General features: G+C 47.3%; 1 long non-coding RNA gene across 1 annotated transcript in view; it reads left to right on the top strand.

Annotated features, from left to right (window-relative positions):
• The first annotated feature begins 1,726 nt into the window (after nt 1–1,726).
• LOC148052066 (uncharacterized) overlaps nt 1,727–23,433 on the top strand; it is a 90,796-nt gene continuing 69,089 nt past the window's right edge. Inside the window, exons 1-2 of the long non-coding RNA XR_015699137.1 lie at nt 1,727–1,860; nt 7,738–7,885. This is a non-coding gene — a long non-coding RNA (uncharacterized LOC148052066). The remainder of the gene's footprint in view (nt 1,861–7,737; nt 7,886–23,433) is intronic.

Raw genomic sequence — 23,433 nt, 5'->3', positions numbered from 1 at the left:
GACTAGGGAAGTGATCTTCTCCTTGTATTTGGCACTGGTGAGGCCGCACCTCGAATCCTGTGTTCAGTTTTGGGCCCCTCACTACAAGAAGGACATTGAGATGCTGGAGCGTGTCCAAAGAAGGGCAGGGAAGCTGGTGAAGGGTCTGGAGCACAAGTCTTATGAGGAGCAGCTGAGGGAACTGGGATTGTTTAGCCTGGAGAAGAGGAGGCTGAGGGGAGACCTTATCGCTCTCTACAACTACCTGAATGGAGGTTGTAGTGAGGTGGGGGTCAGTCTCTTCTCCCAAGTAACAAGCGATAGGACGAGAGGAAATGGCCTCAAGCTGTGCCAGGGGAGATTTAGGTTGGATATTAGGAAAAAATTCCTCACCGAAAGGGCGGTCAGGCAGTGGAACAGGCTGCCCAGGGAAGCAGTTGAGTTCCCATCCCTGGAGGTATTTAAAAGATGGGTAGATGTGGTGCTTAGGGACATGGTTTAGTGGTGGACTTGGCAGTGCTAGGTTAACGGTTGGACTTGATGATCCTAAAGGTCTTTTCCAACCTAAGTGATTCTATGATTCTATTGCATCTGCCCCATGCTGAGCAAGAGCTCACCATTCCTGCTTGCTGCTGTGAGCACTGGCAGCAAAGTGAGGCCCTTGTTGAAACTGGAATGTAAAGCACATGGGCTGGCACCCACTGTGAAGGTTGGGCCTGACATGCCAGAGAAAGGGTTGTGGAAAATTGCCTCTTACCCACAGTCCAAAGAAGTGGATTCCCTTGAAGAAGAACCCTTTGGTCTCAGGGCCATTATTTCCCCTTGACTGCATTGCCCTTCCTCTCCCCTGGAAGAGGGAGCCCTTCCAGGCTCCCCTGGCCCCTGTTGGGGCTCAGCTGGGAAAATGAGCAGCGCGATGGTTAGAGCACAGCAACCTGGAGGCCACAGGGAAGAAGAGCCGTGCGCAGCCAGCTGCGGTGCTCAGGATGGAGTGTGAGTGCCGTGCAGGAGGGCTGTAATGTGGGCAGCCTTGGGAGCTCTTCTGAGTGCCATGAAGGCCAGAGCTGCTGCCCTGCAGGGAGAGGCTAGCTGCAAGACTGTACCTTCCCATAGCCATTCCACCCCATCCCGCTGGTGCAGCTGCAGCTGTTCCTCAGTTCTTCAGTGTGTCCTTGCCTGTGGCTCTCTGTACTTCTGCTTCCACTCCTGCCCTGCTCTGTACCCTCTGCCCTGCATTCCTGCACCTCTCTCCCTGCTCCTGCCTGGAACTGCCTGCCCCACCTCCCAGCCTTGCTTCTGCTGTGTCCCTCCCTCTTGCTGCTTTGCTTTCCTGGTGTAGAGGCCTTCTATCTATGGATGAACTTCCATGCCTGCCAGACAGCCCTATTGTTATTTAAAGATGCTGACTCTGGGAGCCTCATCGCCATCAGGCAAAGCTGAGATCTGTCTGAGTCAGAGTTATCTCGATCTGAAGCATATTCTAGGAGTGATTAGCTGCCTAAACGTACACTGTAATTATCTGTGCTGAGTGGCTTCTGCACATCATTGCCCATTTTTCTGAGTGTTTTTATTTAAGTTGATAATGGAAACGAATAAAGCCTTAGTTCCACTCTGATTTTGACACTTGTGCCAGAAAATATCTGAAGATGAACATTTTTGTGTTCACAATAGTTAGATTAATATTTAATTTGCTGGCATCCAGCAAGCTGATTAGTTTTCCTCTGATATGGCTCAACTTTGTAATTACAGGAACTGGCTCCTCCTGGTTTGTGCCGGGGATAAGAGGCTCAGAGACCGTCCTGACATCACTGTGACTACGATTTCACCAGGCTGACACACTGCGAGGTTATCATCATCTGAAATCTCTGCTCCTGGAAAGAGGTACAGACTGGGACCTGCTCCGTATCTTCTGAGGACAGAGAAGATCTGTCCTTGATTGCATTTAAAGTGAAGGGAAATAGAGTGGAAACAAGATGCAGCCATGTCAATCTCAAGGAACGTGTGATGTTTGCCTGCTGCTGCAAGCCAAGCCTTCCTTGGTGACACAGCCCATCTGGTGCTGCAGGCGTAGGGGAGATCCTGCATCACTACAGTTTGTCTTACGCTGGGGATGGGCAGAGCTAACCGAGACACAGGAGGTCCCCCCTTGATGGTGATCCTCTGCTGAGTCTGGGGAACGCTGCAGGTGGGTTCTGCCAGTGACAAGCCATTGAAAGACCTCCAGCACCACCATGGAGGCAATCTGAGAGAAAGCTCAGTGTGGCATGGAGAGCTGGCTAGTTCGGGGCCTCTCTTTGGCCACAGCCATTAGTAGATGCTTGTGAAAAGCCTACAGCAGACAGGGTGTGGATTGCATGATTATTTGCCCGCAGTCCTCAGAGATCCTGCTCACAGTCCTTCTGGAGTAGTGGTTGTGTCTGACCATTGCACTGAATTAGCAGGTGGGGCTGTGCTCCAGGAGTGTCTCTGAAGCCTCTTGAAACCCATGAATATGTCTGGGCTCCACAGCATTGTGGGCAAAGAGCTACATTTGATTCTGGGGTCATACTGCCCTTCCTCTTCCAGCCTGATATCGAATAATTTCACTGGCACCTCGTGATTCCTGCATTGTGAAAACAGGGGCTAGTGCACATTTGGTGTGCTCTTGTGATCCCTCCTGCTAGGGACTGTCCCACCTTCCTGACTGCATTTGTAGGCGAGTTGTCTGCCTGAGTTTTGCTGGACCCTCCCTCTGCCTGCTCTCGGGAAGGCAGAGGCAACAGGCAGACTTGCATCCTTTGTTCCCAGGACCACGCTCCCAATGCTTCTTTCACAAATGGGACTACCACCTGCGACTCAGTCGTCCAAGTGATTAAGCCTTTCCTATTTGCTCAGAGAGCAACTATGGCTCAGAATCAAATTCAGCCTTTAGAATTAACCCATCTGTAATGTCCACTAAGTCTGGATTCCCCTGACCAGTCATGCAAAGTAACATCTCGTCTTAGTGCCATATTCATCTTGCACTGTCAGTTTTACCCAACTCCTAAGCACTCAATAATAGGAAGGCTGTCAGGGTGTTAGTTATTCATTAGGTTTCCCTCACTTGAAGAATATATCGTTGTCATAATATGGCACATTGCACTGGGAACAAACTCCCCATGCAGACAGGGATTAGGGCCATTTTTCAAATGCTGCTGACTGTTAATTTGTACATTGTTTGAAGGGAAAAAGTCTTGTTAGAACTCCATTTTGAGCATTACTTTGATGGAGCATAGTGGGCAGTTTCGCATCCTCTCTGATAGCTAGGGGACAAATGGGTGCCGGTGACAGGGATGCAGAGCACTAACCCCTCTGGCAGTATGTGCCCAGCGCCGCATACACAGTTCTCATTCGTGCACCCAAAGCTAATCAGATGAACCTCATCAAAATCCACTTGTTCAGCAGCTGACTCTACAATAGCTGCTGGCTGCTCAGCCTCCATCCCTCATCACTGTCCTCCAGAACTGTCTGCCAAAACTTGATCAATGAGAAGTTCAGATATTTTGTTTAGCTGCAGTGCAATCCTGGCTGGGTGAGAAAAGCACCAGGCTAGTTCCACAATGAACCTAGCACTGGTAGTAGCCAGTCCATGGGCAGCTGGTCTGCTCAGGAGAGGAATGAGAGATAAGAGGGATAAGTCTGCTAAAACTGGGAAGGAAAAGTTGATCTTCTTATATGGAAAACGTGAAGATAGTCACAAGTCTGCAGGCTGGTGTGGAGGGAACGTGTCGGTAGTGACAAAGGGAGACCATTTCATGCCAGCTATAAGGTTCCTGTTGTGTCCCCACCACTGAGGAGTACTGGGACAAGGACCTTCTGCAGTAATATTCTTGCTGAGACACAGTGCACTTCAATTCCACCTGTGCAAAGGGCAAAGTGAGAGATGCACTATGCCTGTGCAGAGCTGGCTTCTTGTGGAGCTTGGGGAAAGCAGGTCAGGCAGCACCCTTAGGTCTGTCACCTTGTGTCTTCTCAGGCCAGAGGACTGTTGGGTTCAAGGGCAGCTTAATGATGGAAAGGAGAATTCATTAATATTCAGAACTGCTCCATTATTAACTGCTCCAACCAGAGCAGATCTTCTTTCTATTAAAGCTGCATAATCATAGAATCACAGAATGCTTTGGGATGGAAGGGACCTTTAAAGGGGTCTGCCTTGCAATTGGCAGGGACATCTTAAACTAGATCAGGTTGCTCAGAGCCCCATCTAGCCTGGCCTTTAATGTTTTCAAGGATGGGGCATCTACCACCTCTCTGGGCAACCTGTTCCAGTGTTTCACCACCCTCATCATGAAAAATGTCTTCCTTATATCTAGTCTAAATCTACCCTCTTTTAAAACCATTACCCCTTGTCCTGTCGCAGCAGGTCTTGCTAAAAAGCCTATCCCCATCTTTCTTGTAGGCCCCCTTTAAGTACTGAAAGGCTGCAATAAGGTCTCCCCACAGCCTTCTCTTCTCCAGGCTGAACAGCCCCAGCTCTCTCAGCCTTTCCTCACAGCAGAGGTGTTCCATCCCTCTGATCATTTTTGTGGCCCTCCTCTGGTCCTGCTCCAACAGGTCCATGTCCTTTCTGTGCTGAGGACCCCAGATCTGGACGCAGTGCTCCAGGTGGGGTCTCACCAGAGCAGAGTAGAGGGGCAGAATCACCTCCCTCGCCCTGCTGGCCACGCTGCAGGTGATGCAGCCCAGGATATGGTAGGCTTTCTGTGCTGGGAGAGCACATTGCCGGCTTGTGTCCAGCTTTTCATCTACTAGTACCCCCAAGTCCTTCTCCTTAGGGCTGCTCTCAGTAATCTGGGGAGAGGGGAAGGAGTAGGGCTGTATGTCTAAGTACCAGGGCACTTGCTATTCTCAGCTCTTCCGAGTTACTTTTCATCATCTGAACAGCTGCCCCCGGAGAGCTCTGGGAAGGAGGGACAGCAAATACTGTAGAGCTCATGGTTCAGCCACCAGTTCCCACAAGCTGAGTGTCCTGTTTGCTTCTAGAGCAAAGCAGCAAAGTGGAACAGCCGCTGTTGATGGGGTGTTCTGAGCTGTGATGTGTCTCTGGACTTCCTTCCCGAAAGGCAGAAAAATAAAAAAGGAAAATTAATCTCTCAGGGGCAAACAAATCAAACCAGCAACCTCTGCTACAGCTCGTAGCTTGCTTAAACACAGGTCTGGACTAGAACATTTGTTGCAACTGTTTAGTGACCCATGCTCTTCCCAGATTCATCTTATGAACTGGAAAAAGCAATTTGTCTGCCCATATGCCCTGAAGTACTGATATTTGTTAAATCCACATACTTCGAAAGCCCTAGAATTGAACTACTGGATATGTAGAGAGAAAAGCAAATAAAGCCAGCCGTGATATGTCCATTTCATCTAGATAATATTCTGATAAGTCCTGATTTATTATCTTTATGTCTTAAGGCCAGGCAAGCCTCACGGGGTCTCACCTTCATCCCAGTCATAAAGTACAATGAGGCAGGAGGAAGAGAGTTTGAGAAAGGAGAGCCAGAAATCCTGTTTGCCTGTGGAGGTGTCCGAGTGGTTCCTTTCCAAGCTTCCCAATTCACACAGTGCTGTCTACTTGATCAGCTAGCTGGCACATCAGCTGTCCCTCTCTGCCTTGGTGCCAGGGTCATGCACGCTGCCCTCAGCATGGCTGCAGTGAGTCCTGCCACCTTGGCTCTGGGGTGCCGGCATCTCCAGGGCGTGGTGCCCATAGCTGCCCAGGGTGGCTGTAGCACTCACCCTTATGCTCTGTTCTCCTTTGCAGAATCTGACCTTCCTTCTTTGAAAAATTATTATGGTAAGAAAGCCCAGGCTGAAACCAAGTTATCAATGACAAGAACAATATGAGTATCACCTGTGAACTGGGGATAAATAATAAAGCAAGACAAACACAAGGCACACAGAGGGTAATTAAAACCACAATACCTAGGGATATTTCTAAATGAAAAAAATAATCTTCACATTGAAATTGCAAAATGATGCATCTCAGTATATTAATTCTGCCCAAATTAGCAGTGCCTAAAGAACTTCTGACATTATCTGCTAGCTTCGGGGAGGCTGATGGGGTGAGCAGAGCAACAGAACTTTGGTCTTCCCATTCAGCATGGCTTGGTCTTTGGGACCACAGGTGGGGAGAAGGCGCTGCATTTCTGCATCTGGCTTCCCTGCTGGCCTGCAGCTCCCTTCCTCGGGTCCTGAGAGACAGCACATGGCCTCAGCTCTCTGTGCAGGTAGGAAGGGAGCAGACAGGCGCAGGATTTCCCCAGCAAAGTGCCTGCTCTTTCAGCCAGCTGCTGCTGCTGTGGCTGCCATTTTGTCATATTATTCCTTCATGTGTTGAAGTAGGGAAAAAACTGGAGCAGATGAGGATCAAAATCTTTGTGGTGTCCAGCACCTTTTGTGGGGAACTTGGAGTGAAATCACAGAAATCTTCCAGGAGATTGGTTCATTTTTAATGATACAGGATTATAGTTTGTCTGTTTAATTCAACCTGAGTGACATAATATCTTTCATTTGGACTTATTACCAGCAGAGCAGTTAGTCTGTTGGAAGCAGACCTAGGGCAGGGCATTTTGTCATTATTTTAAATTTTCTCTATCTGACAAACTTGAAGGCCTTGAAAAGACTAGAGCCATTGTAAAGGATAGAGCATCAGAGAATAGGTCACACAGTGTATTAAAGAATGAAAATTGATTCATTCTTTCCTCTGTTGAATAAGCAGCTGTACTTTGGTCCCTGTGATCCATGAAATAAGCTGTCAGGGAAATAGGAAATGTGCCACATTTGAACTTCACTCATTGATTCCGTTCTGATCTGAGGTGCAGTATTAAAATGCATTACAGTGGATGCAGAATCTGCAGCAGTGACAGCAGCTAGGCCTAGCTTGCTAGTCAGTTGTCTGGGCTATTTGTTATTAAATTAATCAGTGCTTTACAATGCTGGGACTCATTTACTTAGGTCATCTGGTCAGAGCCAGCTAACAGGAGGAATTTCACAAAAGCGACATTTGTTAGTTTTAAATAAAATCAAAGGCTACAGAGAAGGCTCAGGAGGAGTGGTTCTAACAAGATCTATTGGCCCTTTTATCTGGAGAAGCAATTTTCCGGCAATTCAGAGATTCTGACAGTAATCAATGTAAGAAGGGGTAGCAGAGACTTCTGGAATATGGGATTACTAGCTGGAGCATGTTAGGCCAATTAATGCCTGCAACTCTAATAGACTGTTTAGCTGCAAAATTAAATGGAGGACATTCCCGTTATTGCATAAAAACCATACCCAGTTTCATTTTTTTATAACAGAACATACCTTCTTCCTTTACACACATTTTCCCAAGTAAAAAATTAAGCTTGTTGTGCTGTCCTTAAGTAGCGTACAGAGGATTGCCTGCAACTATTATTTGCTATAGTAAGTCTATTTTATCCATACTGAAGTGTCTTTTGCTTCTTTTGTGAGTTCTTACAAGTTTTATTAAGTAAAACATTATTTTTGCTGCCTTTGCTTTATTTGCCTCAAAATTGTGATTCATAAAGATGGATTTTTATAATTAAGGTAGAAATGAGAAATAACCCCCTATATATAATTTAAAATGTTGAAATCATAGACACTATCTAACTTCTGCTTTAAATCACAGGAACAAACTGTTCCCCATTAGCAGCCCTAATTAAATCCATTTTTCTATGAGTCTTTGGCAAATTCCATTTTAGTAAAGCTGTATTAAGCTCGCTTTTATTTCCTCTTGCTTTGCAGAATTCTCTGTTTGAGATGAATAATAGGTCGAATATGGTATGTGACGGCTCTGTAGACTCTGAAGATATAACATGAACAAATATATTGTTCTGGAAAGCTGGCATAAGAACACTACTGAGGATTTAGAAGCATCTCAACTACCAGACAGGTAGGAGCACTACCATTCTGGCCTGGGGAGTTTATATGTGGTGCAAGAATTGGCAAACATCATGTAGCAAAGAGGCTGTGGAAAGGTGGGGGAGGCTTGGAGAAGGGGAAGAGAGGGAAAGTACTGAAGCAAGCAGCGTGCTGTTCCCCCTCTACACAGCACATTCAGGTGTTGCACTCCTGAGCTCTGGTCTACCACCTGCTGTGCACTGCTGGTGTTGTCCTAGGCCTTTTATGAGGAATGAGCAGTTACAGAGGAGTGGAGAGGAGAAAATTTCTGAGGATAGCCAGGTCTGCTTTTCTTCAGTATGTGCAGTCATATGGAGATGTGTTTTCTGCAAGGCTGTGCCGAGTTGCCTGTAGCATCTAATCTGAGTCTTTGTGTCGAACCCGTCTAGCAGGGGCCACGCTCCTGCTGAATTCAGACCTGTTTCTGCATGTAGATCAAAACCTGGCCTGGGTCACTGGTCCTGTGCACAGACAGCTTTGTTAGGGTGATGCTCACTGATGACTTGACTGAGGAAGTAGTGCACAGACCAGAGAACGCACCTGAAACAGCCTCTCATTTTGCAGTCCTTGTGTGTGAAGATTAACTTACTCCCAATAACCTGCAGCAGTCCCAGAGCAGCAGGCTTACTCCTATCCTCAAGCGGCTCCATCATTCATTTACTGTAACGATTGGCTTCAGCCTTCGATTTCCTCTGTGGAGCATATTGGAAAGAGGGAGGCTGAGCTGTGAACATTAATAACAATGAATAATAACAGTACGAGTTCCACAAGCTTTAACAATCAAATGAATCAACAATCAGGAGAGTTTCATTAATAAATACTTGCTGGGGTTAGATGACAAGGGAGCTAGTGCCAGAGGTGTGTATATCAGTTAAAGGCACTTACCGTGTGTGATCCGCCTCTCAGCTCCTTTGCTTACCCACCTCATGGTGGGTCCCCTATTCTCCTCCATGATGTGCCGTGGAGGGGGCAGGGGCCAGAAGGAGCAAAGGAGCAGACGCCTTGCACTGTGTTTTTCTGTTGGTATCTGTGTTGGGTTTACATGGCAAGGTTTTGGTAGCAGGGGTGCTGCGAGGGTGGCTTCTGTGAGAAGATGCCAGAAACTGCCCCCATGTTGGACAGAGATAGTTCCAGCTGGCTCCAAGATGGACCCGCTGCTGGCCAGAGCTGAGCCCATCAGTGATGGTGGTAGCGCCTCTGTGATAACATATTTAAGAAAGGGGAAAAAACTGCTGTGCAACAGCAGCCAGGAGAGAGGAGTGAGAAAATGTGAGAGAAACAGTCCTGTAGACACCAAGGTCAGTGAAGAAGGAGGGGGAGGAGGTGCTCCAGGTGCTGGAGCAAAGATTCCCCTCCAGCCCATGGTGAAGACCATGGTGAGGCAGGCTGTCCCCCTGCAGCCCATGGAGGTCCACGGTGGAGCAGATTCCACTCTGCAGCCTGTGGAGGACCCCATGCTGGAGCAGGTGGATGCACCGGAAGGAAGCTGTGACCCCGTGGAGAGCCTGCGCTGGAGCAGGCTCCTGGCAGGACCTGTGGCCCTGTGGAGAGAAGTCCATGCTGCAGCAAGTTTGCTGGCAGGGCCTGTGGCCCCGCGGGGGACCCACACTGGAGCAGTCTGTTCCTGAAGGACTGCACCCCATGGAAAGGACATATGGAAAGGATCCACACTGGAGAAGTTTGTGGAGAACTGTCTCCCTTGGGTGGGACGCCATGCTGGAGCAGGGGAAGAGCATGAGGAGGAAGGAGCAGCAAAGACGATGTGTGATGAACTGACTGCAACCCCCATTCCCCGTCACCCTGCGCCTCTGTGGGGGAGGAGGTAGAGAAATCGGAAGTGAAGTTAAGCTCAGAAAGAAGGGAGGGGTGAGGGGAGGTGGTTTTAGATTTGTTCTTATTTCTCATTATCCTATTCTATTTTGATTGGCAATAAATTAAATTAATTTCCCCAAGTCAAATCTGTTTTCCCCATGACAGTAATTGCTGAGTGATCTCCCTGTCCTTATCTCGATCCATGAGCCTTTTGTCATATTTCCTCCCCCTGTTCCTGCTGAGGAGGGCAGTGATGGAGCAGCTGGGTGAGCACCTGGTGGCCAGCCAAGGTCCACCCATCACAGTGTCATGCTGCAGGAAGGCATATGCCCTTCAAAGCCAGGGAGGTGGGTGCTGCTTCTTCTCAGCCTCTGGCTCACACAGAAATCCCTGCTGGGTGCAGCAACTCTGTGTGCCACCCCTGGTTCACTGCCCTTGTCTTCGCTTGATACCGTAGGGATCTTGTTACACTGCAAAGGCAGTGGTGCAGAGTCTGGGGTGACTGGTACTCCCCTAAAACACAGGCAGGAGTAGGTAACAGAAGTTGGTATAATGTTGTGCCATTTTACTTATAGGAATGGAGTAGCTTCTTCATGACTCAGGGTAAAATATTCCCTTTCCAAAGCCACCAAAGTAAAAGCTGGGAAAGACCTCTTAGGTTACCGTATATTCCCCTCAGGACAGAGTGAGAGGTGCAGAGTAGGGCTGTCTAGCTCATCTTTTGCTGCTTTCTCCTTGGGTGAGCTAAATCTGGGCTGGTTTATAACCTTTTATACAGAGCAAATTCCTGTGCCAAGGGGAGCAGCCCTCGTCATTAGGCTTTTACTATAGCAGCAACAAAAGGAAATGCAGGCTTTGTTCAGTCTGGTTTGAAATCCAGTATACAGCAGTTGTAATCCAGCTAAGGAGGGTTTGAGGGTCAACTACCAATGTGTTCATTCATTTCAGGAAAAGAGAATGACACTTTCTGTAATCATGATTAAAGGAGCTGTTAATGTCTCTTTCAGGTTTTCCTGTTACCATAAAAGCAAGACATGTGGTTTTCTCTTTTTGGATTTTGTAGCAAATATGTCATCTGCCTTTTTTTTGTCTGGGCTGTTTGAAGTCAGTTTTGTGAACTTCCATGTTTTAAATAACACAAACTATTTTCTACTAGAAGCCCTACCCCGAGGCACATGATGCTAATAGAAGGGACACCTGGTTTCAAGAGAAATCACAGAGTTCAGGGGTAAAACAGAGCTCTCTACAGTTGCAAGGGGTAAAACTAAGAGCTGTTGGGCTGAGGATCTGTGCAGGAGTTAGGCTGCTTGCCAGGAAAAGATGCCTCCCTTATAAAGGCATGGGGTTTCACCTCAAAGACAGGGACTGTGAACCTCATTCCAGCGTGTCTTCCCACCATTTCCTGCTGCCTTTATGCATTCAAGTGACTCTGCTCCAGTCTCTGAACCTCCTCCACCCTGCCATGCCTGGCATGTAGGAGCTTTCATCAGGTGCCACATCACAGGTAATTATACAGCACACTGCAGATGCTTGTGGTAAGCAGGTTTAGCATGGCTTTTTTGGCCAGGGCAAGTGTGTTACGCTGCTGGGCTAGCAGACCTGGGCTACCTCTGGGTGAGTGTGGAGAATATTTCAAAGCTCTAGTAACAGACATAAACCCTTTGCATACCTGTGCCCATGATGAATTGTGTGCAGATCTGGCCCCTGCATGGTAGTAATGGAAGTGGTGCTGGCTCAGATGAATCTTCACAGTGAAGGAAGAGTGCAGAGTGGCACTTGATTTCTGAGACCGTGGTGCCCTCTTTTCCTGCTCCAAAAGGAGTGTCTCTGTGCTTGTCTCCCGGTATGTCCTCTGTGATGAACGATTTTGGAGTGCAGAGGTGCTATAAGGTCACAATGTATGTGTGCTCAGAGAGAGCAGTGATGGGGCTTCAGGTGCTCAATAGTTTTTAAGTCCCTTTTCTCTTTGATGGCATCTGTTGGTTTGGTCACCCAGCACCTGGGTAGGTCAGCATTGCTGAGCACATCTGCTGACGCCCAGTGCAGTCCATACATTTGACCTCTAAGGTTTGGGCATTCCTATGGGCTTTGTTCCCAGACTGCTTTCATCTCACAGGCCTAACAGGGCTTGTAGTGGTAACATACAAAACCGCAAGTCTAACTTGCAAAATTAACAAATAGCTCATGAGAGAAAGCACTCTGGACTCTGGTGGCTTCTTGTGCTATTGTGTGCATGCAGCGTGGCCAGAATTGTCCCTGGGGAAACCCCAAAAGCCAGTGAAGTGAGTCACCCCACAGACATGTGTTGAGACCTGTGGCCTTCTGTAGTTTTTTCCTTCAAACTAATTAGTGCTGTGCAGATGTTGAAGCTATTTTTTCTTAGTGCTGTTGCTTTTCATCTTGTATCTGTGTTTTGGTATGCTTGTTGCCTAATTCCACTGAACCTTCCTCTTGGCATTAGGAATCTCTTTGTCAAGTAGATAGAGTGCTTGGCAGCCTCAGAGCTCTCCATCTTGTTCCCCTGTAGCCTTTGGGCCTCTTTGCCTTTCCGGATTGCAGGGACTATGGAGAGGTGCTGAAGAACAACTTGTAAAGTACCATGTGATGGTTCGTCTTTGTGGAAGTGCTATTCCTGAGATGCAAACAACACCCAGTGGTCTCATTTTTGTCCTTGATCATACATAGGTGTCCTTATTTCTTGAGGACCACTGGGACCCCTTTAAATTGCTCCTTTAAGTCAAGTCCACCTGACAGTTGACATCCAAACTTCTCGTACAAGATGAAAGTGCTTCTCCTTCGATGATAAAGCGCTGGCCATTGCTATTTGTGTGCCATGCTGGCATATGCTCTCAGCATGTGCAAGGGCACTGCGTCTACAGCACTGGCAGCTTGGGGCTTTGTTGCTTTAACTCCGCAATTGCTCTGACCTCACAAGCTGGACAGCTGAGTACACTTACCCCGTGGAGATCTGTGATCAAAAACCCTGTGAGTGCTCCTTGTCTGTGCATTGTAGCAGCAGAAGCTCCAGGCTCTGGATGAAGCTGATATGCAAAATGCTGACCAGTCACAGCCATTAGGGCTTCTCGCTCCACTGCGTAGATGAGTCAGGCTGTGAGGTGTGGTATCCAGGCTGGGCGCCAAGGCAGTGCTTTACATTCTGTCTGAAGCTCTGCTGAAGCTTTGATGGATAGGATATCCCTTCTCAGTGCCTCCCTAATCTACTAGCTGTATACAGCTGCTTCGTCCTGTTTCAGATGTGGGTAAAGTGATCCCGCACCAACAGTAATGCTGTAAAGGCTGTCAGACTTGCAGAAAATGTTATATAAGCTAAATAATAGTAATGATTTAATAAAGATGCTGTTAATGATTATGAGCTCAGCCAGAAATACAGCCTGTTCGGTCTCTTCTGAAGGTCGACTTGCATTTGCCTCTTCTCCTGCTGTGACTAGCTACTCTCAGGATTACCGTTGTTTTTTCAGCAGAAGGCCCCACAGCGTGCCATGCTGGACATTTCTAAGGACTCAGGAGATGCATCATAGCCATCCTGCTCTGGCATAGCACTGTCTGTGTTCCTGACATGTCTGTGCGCTTTATTGCTTGATTGTGTTGGTAGGTCTGTTACATCTTGCTCTAGCAGTCTGTTGGATTTCACTCTTTACCTACAGTCTATTTTCTAATGCTCTCAAGATCAGTGTAAGGAAATCTTCACTCTTTTTCCAGGCCGTATTTGGAGTTCTTGGTCTTGACAGATGCGGTCCCTGTGTGTTGGTAGTGCAACGGGAGATTACTGGGGAAGGCTAAAGCTGTTACTGGCTCACAAGAACATAGAGTCATGAAGCAGCCCTGGAATGTGTAATATCAGTTAAAAGTGACCAATGCAGATATGAATTATTAAATCTATTAGCATGGAGCTGCCATAATGAAGTGTCAAATTCTTCATAAAACCAATTCTTATTAAAAAGACCTAAGATGAAAGGCAGAGTAGATTCTAAAATGATGGGAACTGAGAGGAATGAGAGAACACAGTATTGATCATCCACACCAGTCATGTCTGTTTCTATTTAGAAATATGAAAAACAGATTAATGAATTAATGATCCAGTGTCAAAAAGGGGCCCAGAGGGAGCAAGTCTGTTTAAGTCATGTGACTGTGACTGTAAAAACCTCGGCACCGTCAGGAACTGGTAAGAAGACAGCAATGGGAGAGGGGCTCAGCAGCAGTGGTTACAAAACCCCAGCACAGACAGGACACGGAAGGGATGCATCAGATTTTAACTCCGTGACAGCGAATGGGCATTGAAGGTCTGGGTTCCCGGGACACGCAGCAGGCAGCGCAGAGGTAAAAGACAACCAGCTGTATCATCCACTGGGTTGAGGTTCAAGTTTTCCAGCTCAGCCATTAACAGTTGTGGTGAGTTAACCCTGGCTATCTGCCAGATGCCCACCAAGCTGCTCTCTCACTCTGCCACTCTCAGCAAGATGGGGGGAGAAAATAAGATTAAAAAGCTCCTGTGTCAAGATAAGGACAGGAAGATCACTCACCAGTTACCATCAGAGGCAAAACAGACTCGACTTGGGGAAGATTAATTTAATTTCTTGCTAATTAAAAATAGAATAGGATAGTGAGAAAGAAAAACAACACTAAAAACACCTTCCCCCCACCCTCCCTTCTTCCCAGGCTCAACTTCGCTCCTTCACTCCCTACTCCTCTCTCTCCTCCCTCTGCGTGGTGCAGGGCGACAGGGAATGGGGGTGGTAGTCAGTTCATTACGCTTTGTTTTGCTGCTCCTTCCCCCTCATGTCTTCCCCTACTCCAGTGTGGGGTCCCCCACGGGCTGCAGATGGATATCTGCTCCACCATGGACGTCCATGGGCTGCAAGGGGACAGCCTGCCTCACCATCATCTTCACCATGGGCTGCAGGGGAATCTCTGCTCCAGCACCTGGAGCACCTCCTCCCCTTCTTTCTCCTCTGGCCTTGGTGCCTGCAGGGCTGTTTCTCTCACATTTTCTTACTCCTCTCTCCCCAGCTTTTGTGCAGCATTTTTTTCCCCTTTCTTAAATATGTTATCACAGAGGCACCACTGGTGTTGCTGGTGGGCTCAGCTTTGGTCAGCAGCAGGTCCATTTTGGAGCCAGCTGGAAATGGGTCTGTCCAACACAGGGGCAGCTCCTGGTCTCTTCTCACCGAGGCCACTCCTGCAGCCCCCCACTACCAAAACCTTGCCATGTATACCCAATACAACAGCGATGGCAAGTCATAGAGAAGGACCTGCACAGACACTGCCACACCTGGAAAGAATTTGTGTTTGCTCTGAAACCTGCGCAGGTGTTCTGGCTTTTCCTTACCAAAGCTGAGCAGCTTTTCCTTGCTTCAGCCTGAATCTGTGTCCGGAAAATCAGAAAGTAATCGCAGAAGACGAGAAAAATGAAACCAAGGTGTGAGGCAGAAACACCCCAAATTCACCTTTTGAGACTGAGACTTATGATAGGAACTGGTAAAAGATGTAGAAACAAGGTTAAAGAGAGACTTTGATGGAACGTTTTGTTTCCAGGAATAACAGTTATCAGCATTTCTTAGCATACAGTATAAATTTGCATGTCTGACTTTGTGAATCAACTCTCATATTTATACTTATGAGCATCTGTGGGTTTGTGCTCCTGAATAGAGGGCCAGAAGTCTCGGGAGACCCACACTCCAGCTCAAGCCTTTTCTCCAGTTACCAGCTGATTTCAGAGAAGGTCCCACAGTCATACAGCTCTTGGGAAATGTATTTCAGTTGCCCATAAATTAATTTCTAAAGCTTCAGAAATGCCTTTTCCTTCAACCTTTTCAGTGTTCCAAAATGCAACGTGTGTGATCTGTGAAGAAGGGGATGCTTTCTGTCCCTACAAATGCAGACATAATCGTGTTTGAGAACATCTCAGCTTATTCATTATTCATCTAGGGACATGCATGTGTAATTCTAGCAATGTGTGAGTAACTTTCCCTGGTACTGTTGCCTAGGGGGATGCACTGTGAGGCAGATAGCTTAGGTTTTATTCTGTTACGTGGTGCTGATTGAAGGCATGGCCTTGGGAAAGTTATTTGACCTCTTTGTGGATCATTTTCTCAAAAACCAAAATGGGCACAGGGAAAATTGTCCACTTACTTACATTCCACTAGAAATCTAAATTCAAGTAGAAAGCCAGTCAAGAGATTCTGAGAGGAAATGCAGAAAATATTTGAGAATTTGGGGAGGCATTTGGAAAAATTCCCGTTGAAAATCCCCTATATGCCATAGAACGACAGCAGTTGTTTGCTACCAGCATTAATGTATCGAGTGTATAAAAGGTCCTTCTCCATTAGCCGCACGTATTGCTGTGATGTGGGGTACTGGTACATCTTCCATGTCACCCATGCCATGGGGTGATAGAACAGTCTCATAGGTTCTACTTGTTTTAGGGTGATAATGCTTTGTTTTGTGTATGTACACACACATTTCTGAAATTGCTGTGCAATATTCTACATAAAGCTCCTTGAAATGGTTTCAGTGAGATCAAGTAGCTTGTAAAAGCATGATTTACTCAATCAGGATTCTTGTCTACATGTAGCTGGTCATTTGTTGCACCTCCTCTTTTCAACTTGTGTCGGGCTGGTGTAATCTTTTACCGGCACCTATTTTGCACACCCGGCCTCTTTCTGGTTGTGCGTGAGCTAATGGTGCTGCTGTTCACACCTTCCTGTGCATGTATTGCAACACCTTCCCACACATACGATTAAAAGGCAAAACTTAATTTTGCAGAAATTAATTGTGTTAGCAAAATGGTTTTTAAAACACTCCGGAGAATGTTCTGTCAGCTTGACAGATGAAGGTAATGCTACAAAATGAATTTTGTTGACAAAATAATTTCAGGGTGTTGATAAAATGCATTTTGTCTTCAGAGTGAAAAATACCAGACTGACAAATACTATTGTCCTTAGAAGTGTTTTTCCAGCTGTCAGTCAATTATTCCCTTTTTAAGCCAGCCAATGATAGTTCTTCGTATCTGAAAAAGCTTTCGTAAAAGATAGCATAAAGCTCTGAAGGACAAAATAATTAAACTTTGATTTGTTGCTTTCAAATTGAAAACAGCTTTGTTACTTTGATGAACAAGGATTGGTTGCCTGCGAAGTGGAAACAGGTGGCAAGCGTTTGATGGAGATTTGACACGTGTTGTGGAGAAGAGAGGGTGGATTCGGAGCTGGGTTTCTTGAAACAGCTGTTTGTTTGAAAACTTACTGCTAGACTATTTGAATACGTTGCAAGCTTTTAAAATGGGTTTCCTGCAGATTTCACAAGCCATTTGCATGCACTTAGAAGTCTCATTTCTTCTTTCCATTATGTTGCACTTCTTGAGGGTGAGAGAAGGGACGCACAGCCAGTTTTCTGCCCGCAAGCATGCGGCGTTGGCTGTGGTCAGCCGGCGGCAGTGCGCTGGAGGTGGGCCAGGGCTGGCATCGCCCGCCTGCCCAGAGCGGGGCCCGGGGCCAGGGGCTCTGCTGCCTCTGCGCCTCCCCGCTCACGGCTGGCTGCGGGGCTGGAGCCCGGAGCTCGCCTGGCCTGCGGGCTGGTGGGGCAGTAGGGGTGCAGGTAGGGGGGCAGCAGATGGGGCCCAGCGGCCAGTGGCAGCACGTAGGGGATGGCAGGAGGGCCTGCGGTGCAGGGGGCCTGCTCCTGGGCAGCCACGCTCCTTCCCGGTGGCTCTGTTCTGCTCCAGCAGCGGCTTCCCACGGTTCCTGCCTGCAGGGCTGGGCTGCCTCACCCCCGGTGAGGTACTGCCTGCCACTTGCCACCCTGGCTTACAAGACTGACTCTTCCCACTGTGGCCAGAAGGCCCTGGGCTTCCATCTCACCCATTTTTAGGATGGAAAGCCTTTCCAGGGTGACAGCCCAGAGGCCACTGGCTCTGTGCAGACCAGGGCAGCACAGGCAGAGGCTTCCTCGCTGTCGGCTGCTCAAGGTGCTACTGCAAGGCAGAGGCTGAAAAGCAGAGAGAGCGGGTGAGGCTGCCTCAGCATGCTGCAGGGGTTGCACGGTCTGCAGATGTTGAGACTTTGCATCAGTATTTCCTACAGTGACATAGTGACATCAACAAAGACATGCCTCTGGAGCATAGGCAGCTGGCATGGCTTACAAACACCAATACCATCACCAGGCTTCTGGTTCAACCTTAATAATAATATTATGGACTTAGAAAAAAATCTCTGTGTCCTTTCAGCAGCTCCCAGGAACACTAGGCCCCTTCTCATGAGAGCTGTATCAGGTCAAGCCCAGAAAACCAGTGCCAAATCTGATGAGATTTTATTTTTTAGTTACTGGACCAAAGTCCTGCCTGGTGCAGCCCAAGAAAAAGTTAACCAATTTCCAGTAGGCATAACTGGAGTCAATATAATTATTTCAGTCACTAAGTACATGGAGCTGTTTCTCCTAGATGCTGTTTTGGGTAAGGATCTCTTGGGCTCTCTAGCCATTCTGCTGCTTCCCAGGAGGGTGGCATGCCAACATTTTTTCTGAAACCCTCTGGTTTCTTATTGGGATCTTGGGTTCAACAGACACATCCTGCAGCACAGAAAAGGAAGGAGCAAAATCTTGTGTTATGTATGAACTGGTCTCTACTGGGATTTTTGAGGAAGCTTGAAGTCAAGGAGATAGTCTTGTGTTGAGGAAATGATGCTTCGTTGCCAGGTTGTATTTTTTTTCTTCTTTATCAATACTGGCATAACTAATTACATTAAAGCATAAATGACCTTGTTGGAACAGCTAATCTTAGTCAAATGAGTGTGCCACTCCCACAAGTCACTGGAATGACACTTAGCATAATAGCTCCTTAATATGTGGAACATCTGTTCTTTGTTTTTTAAATAATCAGTGACTCTTCCTCATTACCTTCACTTACCAGTGCCAAAGTGAGCCAGCCATCCCTCGCATAACATTTAAACTTTTTCACTTCTGGCTGGATGGGGTTTTGAAACCACTGACAAGAAAATAAGCAATATCAAAACTATAAATTATCTGAAATCCCAGTTACAATTAATGTGTAATAATTAACTCATGGTAATTAATGGCACTGGCTAATAAATTAACAAAAGCACAGTTTCTCTTTTGGAATTAGAGTAACAGGAATGCTAGTAGCATGAGTTATGCTTTCAGTCTTGCTTTTAAGGGGGACTGTCTTTTGCTTTAGGAGCAATAGGATTGAAACCCCTCCAACAAGCTGAGCACAGTGGATAATCTTTTAAAACATGCTAAATACAAGAGCCCTCAGTGACCGTCCAGTCAAGCCACACCATAAGTAGAGCTAGCTGTCTACATAAATAGCTGCTCTCGCTGCAGCAGTGCACAGGCTACTCGAACACTGTTTCGGGAGAGCCAGGTGAAGAGATGGGCTTCCCGAGGCCCTGGAGGGCAGTGAGCTCTGGTTGTTTCCCTGCTGAAGAACAGCCCCAGCACTGTCTGCCTGGGCACTTCTGCGGCTTGTGCGAGGGACACTGCCATGGGCAGAACGTGCCTCAGGTGACAGAAGAGCCATGTTTGGCTCGTTAGGCCCAAACCAATCCCTCCAGCTTCGTTCAGGATGGCAGGGAAATACGATGTGGCTATTCCCTGGGAGAACCGGGATGTCTGAATATTATTTGCTGATTGAACTTCAACAGAACTGTGCTTTCCCCTTCCATGCTGTCTGTCTTTAGGAGGCAGATAGCAGCCTAGCTTCTCCCTGCTGGGGCGTGGAGGACAGGGAGAATCAATACACACCTACTAATCTGCCTTCAGTTCACTTCTGCCTTTTAAGCTCCTTGGTCCCGTGGTACAATCACAACAATGCTAGAATAACACCTTAAAACCAATCATTTTAATGGGAACACACATAGTATAAAAGGTCTGACTGTCTGTGCACACATATACCATCAGTGGCTATTACCCAATAAAGCTGTCAGATAGAGAAACATCACAGCAAGTCCTTGAACAATATCTCCTCGAGTTTAAACAGAGAAAAAGCTTCTCACAATTCATTTCTCATAAAAATAAAGAAAAGAGGATCAATAGAAGCTGGACAAATGAAGCCGGGTTGCTTCCTATAGACAAGGAGAGAAACAGGGTTTGCAACCACAGGTGCTGGCTTTGGGAGGGCAGCCCACTGGCCATGCAAATCACCCTGACAGACTTGGCAGGAGCCCTCAGCTGCTAAATGCCAGTGTTGACTGCATGCATTGTCTTCTCCCAGGATTTGACTTTTATTCTGGAGAAGAGCAGGAGCCCAGGGTCCTTCCTCGAGAGCTGATAGGCCAGGGACTGCCAGACAACCGTGTTCTCTCTGCTTCCTCCACAGTGAGAACACAGCCTTGGCACAATGACAAACCTGAAATAATGAGCAGGGTGTAAATGAGCTGCTCTGCTGCACTCATGCCCTCGTGTTGGTAAATGCTGTCAGCACCCTCCTCCACTCTGCGCAGATGCACCCAGAAATTCTAGGCTTCATCATCCCATTTTTGCAGCAGTTCTTGGCCCCAAAAGGAGGTGTAGAAAGTGCTTTAATTTCTCTGTAGCGATTAGGAACACAGTGCTTCCTTCATGACATACTGTCTGTGCTTCTGAGGCTCCTGCACACTGAGCCCTTTGTATTTCTCTCTTCACAGTGTGAGTCCCACGATGCTCCACTTAATGGATGTTATTTAGGTTGAAAGGTAAGCAGCTTAAATGCTTTGCTTTCTAGCATCTGTGTCCTGTTAGAGCCATCTCTCACTCACTCTCAATTGCACATTTTGTTACATGAACATGTTTAGATAGAACAAGGATTTTTCTCTCCTTCAGATATTTATAGTGATGACTTGTGATGTAATCAATAGGTTTGCAGAATCTCACCCTGCACCATCGCATCTTTATTCTTCAGAATGATGCTCACTGCAATATTATAGCTAGGACTGACAAGATAAAGCTGAGTTAAAACAAATTGCACATTATCTGCTTCCATCCTGCTGTTGAGATTGCAAAAGAGAACAAATGAAATTCTGCCAAAGAGAAGCTCTTCTCCTTCCTCCCAAGCAGACGAGCGGCAGCTACTGAGGCAGACCAAGAGCAGCTCTGACAGAAGCTGTGCTGAGATGGGGCTCCTGTTCCCTCACCCCCAGCACATGACCAAAGTGCTCTGGGCCAGGCTCCAAGATCCGTATCCATCTTGCCTCCATGCTAGATCCCAAGCACATCTTTCCAAATCCCTCTTCGGTCTTTGCTCACTCAGCTCCTGGGGATCTCCAGGATTCAGCACGCCATTATAGGCCATACAGGAGTAAGGTCTGAGCTTTCGTTCTCCTGCAGCACACCCCAGGAGGTATAGCAATAGCTCACACCCGCTGTTGCCTGGTCTTCTTACCTCCTCCCCCAGGAACCACTGCAAGGAGAAACACTTTCAAGGAACTGGGATCATAAGACAGTTCTTCCCTCCCTGTCACAGCCAGCAGTGAGACAGTTTTCATGGGCCCAAAGAACACTGATGTCCCACACAGTCCCAGCAAGAGATGCTGGCAGGATCCCTTCATGGGCCAGTCTGAATGCTGGCTGTCTGCTCTGCCAGGCCTGCACCACAAAGTCTGAGTATTTGAGGGTGCTGACCTGCTGTGAACCTGCCTCTTGACAGCACATGCTGGAAGCATTTTTTGAACGACTTTGGGAAAGCAGGCTGGCTATGGGGAGGTTTGGCTGATTAGCATTTGAGCAAAGTGGTGTTCAATATGGGTATGTGTACTCTTTGCTGAACTAAGAGATAACAGGAGCTCTTCATGTAGTGAGGAATTAAATGCAGCCTTTTCAGGAAGCCACATGCTCCCGTAGTTGATGAGCAGTTGAGGGCATCTTGCCAGAGAGCTGCCCAACTAGGGGACTCGGCACAGTCATGGGGCAGTGTTTAATAACTTCCACATGGCTCCTTTGTGCTGTGGAATTATCTGACTTTGTTTCAGTCAGTGAGAGTGGGATGCTCTTTTGGGCACAGAAACTGCATTAAAGAACATTATGCTATCACTGCTCTGGATGGAGCTGCCAGGAATTGCTGCTTCTTGCTCTTGGCTGGAAGGTGGCTTCACTCTTTTTGTTATATGAGGTAGGTATATTTAAGTTCACTTGACAGGAAGCCTCTTGACTTCAGCAAGAAGGCACTGCAGACAACTCTGGCTTAGAGGCCAAAGAACTTCCCACTCTGGTTGCTGCTACTGTGAAAAAGAAAAAAAGAATTTCTCAAAAATAAACCACATTTGACCTGTAAGCGCAGAGCATAGCTTGGCAGATGGCAAGGGAGGAAATGAGGGATCAGGCACTGGGAAAGATAAAGGCAAAATACCACCTGATTTCCATCTACTTAAAAGCCAGTTCTTTACTGGGAAAAGTTGCAGACTCTGCCTCTGCACAGCTCCCTGCCTCAGTCTGTGAGTGCTTGAACCATGGACACCTCCAGTCTGAGACTATGAGAGCTGCAGAGGAATGCTTAATGACGTGACTGCTATCCCAAAGGATAATTACTGATCTGAACTACCTGCAACGCCCCTGGAAAGCTGTTTGTCATCAAAGACATTATTTAGCTAGCCAATAGCAAATAGTAGTTTTCAAATACTCCAGGAAATAAATTTCTACAGATTTTGAAGATACTAAAAGGGATAGATCATTATTACTTGGTATTAGGAGTTATTTTTCCTAATTCTGTGTAGAAAAGTCAGGCATGTGCTGGTAAGCGGAAGGAGCAGCAATCCTATGTAGCCTTAGTGCCTTGGTTCAGAATATCCTGGGCATAGTGGAGTCGGGAAAGACACTTCCTCCTTCTTTTTAGGGACACAGAGAGGTTATCTCCAAGCCCATCATTCCTGAAAGGCCTTTTAATTGCTGCAGGGCCAGTTCTGTTTGGGACAAGTCCCTGAGCAGTGTCCTCCTGGGCACTGGACTGTGATGAGCTCTGCCAGCACCCAGGCCCCACACAGCCCCAGGCTCTGCCCAGCGGCTTGGTCAGGACCTCAGTGTCAATAGCCCACGGTTCCATGGCTGGGGGAGGATTTAATGGCCACACCAGCCAACCACCTGCTTTTACATCTAGCCAGAAGGACACAAAGTATGTATCACCCTTGGCACTGGACCATCCTGCCTTGGGAGGTGTATCTGGCACGGCACTTGGGCTGCCCTTGGCATTGCAGTCCAACATCAGTTAATGCAACTCAGCAGGGAGTGCACCACATGCACATAAGGCGAGTGCAAGATGTGGCATTTGTGGAAAGGCATGTCAATGCCATGCCAGTGTGCTTGCCTGTGGCCGTGGTCATCATTGCCTTATTGTTGATAGAGATTAATTAGTATTTTATAGCATATATGTGGCGCGCCACCCCCTATTTCTGTGTTAGGGGAACATAGCTAACCGCCCTGGTTCGGCTGCTGGAGCGCACCCTGGGACTCATTCTGCCCATGACTGCCCAGTCAACAGAGGTCCACAGCAGTGGAGCCGAGCGCATGTGTCCCTCTCCTGGCCTCCTTCAGATGCACGCAGAACCTTGTGAAGAGTGGATGCAGCCAGCTTCCTTGTTAATACTGGGAGTATCTTGCACCTGCAGTACTATCCCATTCTAGTAAGGATGCTGTTAGTAAATGTAGGGCTTGAAAGTGCCAGTTGGGTCCAAAATAGTAATGAAATTACATCATAAATGCAGCAGCAAAGCTGATGTGGTTCCCCGTTAA

Source organism: Nipponia nippon, unplaced genomic scaffold (assembly GCF_047370975.1).
Source record: "Nipponia nippon isolate SJK-2023a ecotype South Korea unplaced genomic scaffold, ASM4737097v1 scaffold_5, whole genome shotgun sequence".
NCBI classification, from domain to species: domain Eukaryota; kingdom Metazoa; phylum Chordata; class Aves; order Pelecaniformes; family Threskiornithidae; genus Nipponia; species Nipponia nippon.
This window is presented reverse-complemented; position numbering and strand designations above follow the sequence as displayed.